General features: G+C 42.2%; 1 long non-coding RNA gene across 1 annotated transcript in view; it reads left to right on the forward strand.

The window, feature by feature from the left end:
• LOC143029515 (uncharacterized) overlaps positions 1–5000 on the forward strand; it is a 496461-nt gene that overhangs the window by 441199 nt on the left and 50262 nt on the right. The gene's annotated exons all lie outside the window — the stretch shown is intronic.

Raw genomic sequence — 5000 nt, forward strand, 5'->3', positions numbered from 1 at the left:
CTGAATGAAATCGTCTAACATTATAAATGAGTGGAAAGCGCAATAACCATTTGGTGAACCCAAGTGTCAGTGTCGACAAGTAATAGCTCAGAGGAGCTGTACACTTGTCTCAAATGACCCTTTCACTTAGGCAAGCACCTTATTTTGTTTTGTTTGATCTATTTTCCTTTATTATCGATGGTCTGTTCTTAATGTATTTGTTTACTTGTTTTTTAAATTGTTTCAGTTATTTATGTAGTCATCAATTTGATTATTTACTTGTTTCTTATATATTAATCATTTATTCATTCTTTTGTTAAATTAATCACAATTTGGTTATCAATTATTTATTTATATACCTATTTGTTTGTTTATTTATTATTTTATCATTGATTTCTGTTCTGATTCCACCAGACAATTTCGATCAGTTTGAAGAAAGTCTGTTTGGATCACTGTTTAACCTCTCGTGGTGTAGGGTTTCCACCTCAGACAAGCACGTTCAGCATGTCCACTTTCAAAGGTGAAAATGTCACCCAGTTATCGTTCAACCTCTCATGTCTGCTACCCGACTGGGATTCCGATATTTTTGTTGTCGATGGCGTTTCGAACATATGTTGTCGGTGAATACCGTCTGAAACTCATGAGCAGGTGTTCATGAGTTCGAGTCTTAGGACCTACTACGGGCTCCTGATAGCCCTTGCCAGGCAGGGAGGCAACCATACGTTGGCCTAGAAAAACAAAACAAAAAAAAACAGCTGCTTACCATAGCCCTTGTAGTTCCTCACTTCCAACTGCGTGGGAGTCGTATGGTGAGGTGTAATCTCGATATTTCTATTGTAGTTGGGGTTCTGGATACTTTTGTTGGCGAGTTGTGTCTTGAGCAACAGCGACCCAGCTCTGGAGGAGGAGAACTTCCCGCCTTACTCCCCGTCTCCTTGTCAGGAGTAACATATCACTGATATGGATGGCAAGGTGCAACCAAGAGTACCACGGTACTAACTGGGAAACATCATGTCACCAGTGACTGTGACGTGTCATTTATGAATATGGTACTTTACTTCCGAGAGTCAAGTGTCATCTACTTGTCAAAGACTTGAGAGGACACGTTTTTTAATATGAGTGATATAACTAGTGCATTGGTAAGAGTGACATATCACCAACATCCTGGCAAGAGCGACATTTCTAAGACAAAACTCACATTTCTGACAAAAGAAATGGTACTTGGAAGATGATGCGTCACATACGTGGATAAAACATTTCGTGCCCAGCGTGACATATCGCAGACACAGATGACGCCTGAGTTACAGCCCCTTCTCTTTAGGCTCTGTGACACGCAATTTGCATCATGTCGTCAGCTGGCGGCCGCGTTCGCCCGGATGGTCGCCGTGGGAGGTAGGAGGGGGGAGGGCAGAGGAAGGGGGGAAGGAAAGGGAGGAAGGGGGGAGAAGGGATGGTGGGGGAGGAGTGAGAGGGGGTTAGATCTTCGGCGGAGAAGGCACTGACAAGGGGTGAAATATGGCTGGAAGGGTGTGAGAGAGAAGATTAGGGAGATGAGAAAGTGAAAAGAGAAGAAAGGTTTTTGTTGTTACGAATGTTAGCGTCTTTGTAGATGCACTCTCCTGTGTGTGTGTGTGTGTGTGTGTGTGTGTGTGTGTGTGTGTGTGTGTGTGTGTGTGTGTGTGTGTGTGTGTGTGTGTGTGTGTGTGTGTGTGCGTGCGCGCACGTGTGCGTCTATGTGCATGTGTACGTGCGCGTATGTGTAACGTATCTGCGCGTATGTACGTGCGTGCGTGAATGCAAACATGTGTATATGTTTGTATGTATAACAAGAGGGAAACGTATGTGCTGAAAAGAGTGACACTCCCATTCGTCCTTTATCATGCAGAGAACCATTTTTGAAAAAGTCTGGCTACCGTTAGGCGCTTTTATTCAGTTCCAGGATGTCTAATTTGATACAGAGTAGGACAAGTAAAGGGTGAGATAGCGGAGGAGTTCTCGGAGCCTCCAAATGGATGGTGAAGGGAGTGAAATGAGGAGGAGGAGGAGGCCAAGGACCGGGGTGTGAGCAAAAATGGAGGGACACAAGAAATGTGGAGGGAATGGAAAATGGGAAGTTGCAAGGCCAGGAGAATTAACGTAGAGGAGGAAGGAGAGGAGAAAGGAGAGTTTGTGTGAAGGTGATGGTGGAGAGGACTGGGGTGGGAAGGGGGAGGAGGAAGTGAGGGAGAGGAGGGGAAAGAGCTGTTTGCCTCAAGAAGCTTGGTAGTGAGACCATAAGCTCGTGTGTCTTAAGGATGGCAAAGAAAAAAGGAAGACGAGGAGAAACAGAAGGTGGATGGAGGAGAGAAAGGAGCAGATAGGATGAAGAGGAGGGGAACGAAAAGGAGTATGGGAGTGGGAAAAGGAAACGAGGGGATAGGAAGGAAAGGAATAGACAAGGTGTAGTGGAGGAAAGTTAAAAAAAAAAAAAACGTGTGGACAAGATGAGACGAATGAAAATGGGAGATAGGGAGTACAACTATGAGAAGAAAATTTATAATAAAGGAATAATAATAAAAAAAAACAATGAAAAGGAAGAGAAGAGAGAGGATGAGTAGGAGAAGAAAGGTGCTGGACAGAGAAAGGGTCGGTAAAGTTAAGGAATGAAGTGATAAAACCAAATTGAGGAGAAAAATACAGAGAAATACAAGTACAAAAATTGTAGTTGTATGTGCAAATGAGAGTACAAGTAGCGGGATGAAGAGATAAAGGATATATACTGTAGAAGATGGAGAAGAGCAGAAGGAGGAGGAAAAATGAAGAAATAGGAGGAGGAAAACGAGAAAGGCAAGAACGAAGACGAGATCGGTGATACGTAGAGATGTATAAATAAAAAGTGGAAGACAGAATTAAAAACAAAGAAGAAAGAATAGTAAGAAAAATAGAAAATGAGAAGCTGGGTAAGCGGAGAGAGAAGAAAAAAAAAAAAGCGAAATATATAAAGGCAATGCCCAAGATTCTGCAAAGAGGAAAAAAAGAGCTGAAAAAATATACATGAAGACTTTGGGAAGGAAGAAGGAAAACGAGGAAGTTTTGGAAAAGAGGAGGAAGACAGATTCTGGGAAAATATTAAATAGGAGAGGAGAAGGAAAAGGAAAAAACAATGGGGGGGAGTGGGAGGGAGAGAGGGAGTGTACGGAAATTTATACACGTACCAATGTCTGGTATTTAGATTTTTTTTTATTTTACTACAGCTACCATATTAGCAACTTTGCTAGGGCTTTTGTAGTTGCGTTACAATGTCAAGTTGAGTTACAACGATAAAGAATTCCGCCAGGAGACCTTTTTGTCCACAACAACGTCAGGTAAAGAAAATGGACATTACAACATATTGCTATGGTGTTTATCCGAGTGAAATATAAAAACTTCGAGTTCTATTACCTTCAATCCCCTCGGCTGAAAGCCTAATCCATCAATTTACGACGCAGTTTGTGAAATTGTTTCTACTTATTTTTAAGTTAAATCTACGTCATGCCATTATGATCCCAGTATTTTTTGTCCTGACAGTATTTGGTGTGGAAATGATAATGTTAATATATTTTTTATTTTATCATATATAAACAACCTCATCGGCTTTGTTTCGTATATCAAAGAATGCAAATAAAACCTCCAGAAAGCAGAAAACAAAGCCTTACAAAATATATTCTATATTCTATATACCAAGAGATTTTCCCCCTCATAAGAGAGGTAGCCAAGTTAGAGGCACGTACCTATTTCCACCGATTTCACTCCCACCACCCCGTCCATCTTTTCCATCTCACCACCTCATGGATGACGGTTCATCCCTGCATCCGCCAACTGGCTTGGGTCAAACGTAATGCAGCATGACACAGCACATCCACAACAGGCCCGCTTCACTTAGTCGACGACCCCTCCGCTCTCAGTCCCCTCATGCAGAAAAAGAGATGACGGGGAGAAACCCCTTTGGGCTGGGCCAAAATATCATTCATGCATAAGCATCCCTTATCTCAATACCTCCTTTGGATAACAGCATCATCCATACACAGTAATTCTTCACTCATCCCTATCTCGTGTTTTCTCTCTTCCTTGCTCAACAGACATTCTTCTTTTGCACAACGTCCCCTTCATCCCATCTATCCATTTCATCCTCGGTTGTCCCCTCAACTTTACTCCCTCCATCTATGCCTTCCACACCTTTTTTACTAATATTTCATCACTCATTCTTTTCATGTGTCCAAACCATCCCGACAATATTTCATCGGCCCTATCTGCCATCCCCTTTTCCACTTCCGCTCTCCCCCTCACCTCCTCGTTTCTCCCCCTATCCAACCTTGTAAAACCTATCATACTTCTCAGACATTTCATCTCAAACAAGTTTAAACTTTTCCTCTCTGCCTCTCTTAAATTCTAAGTGTTTGCCCCATACAATACCGTCGGCACAATCACCCCTTCATACATTCTCCTCTTTGCATCCATTCCCAATTACTTATTTCTCATGACACTTTTTAATCCCCCAAGGCATTTACTAACTTCTCTCAATCTACATTTTACCTTCATCTCCATTCCTCCCTTTTCTGCTACATGCGATCTCAAAAACCTAAAGCTATCCACTTCCTCCAGCCTCTCTTCTTTTAGACTTACTTTCATCTCACTGCTATTCTCTACCCCTAATACATCTCATTATCATACTTTTACCCATATTTTCCTTCAAACTTCTCCTATCGCGTATCTTCCCGAACTCCAAGCCTAATTCCTTAATCCCCCCTCTGACCCTACCACAAGCACATTGTCGTCAGCAAACAATAACTAGCTTACCTTCTACTTTTCTAATTTTCTTTAACAATCTCCAGTCTCCTGCCCATTGCCTTCGCCTTTACCTCCCGCACCACACCCGTCCATGTACACCTTTAACTCAAACCACTCGCTCTCTCTATTTCCCACTGTAACACAGGCTTTACTACTCTCGTTAAAACTCTTGACTGCTCTTAACAGCTTTTTCCTAATCCCACATATCTGTAAAC

Source organism: Oratosquilla oratoria, chromosome 11 (genome assembly GCF_046742065.1).
Source record: "Oratosquilla oratoria isolate Oo_2021 chromosome 11, ASM4674206v1, whole genome shotgun sequence".
NCBI lineage: Eukaryota > Metazoa > Arthropoda > Malacostraca > Stomatopoda > Squillidae > Oratosquilla > Oratosquilla oratoria.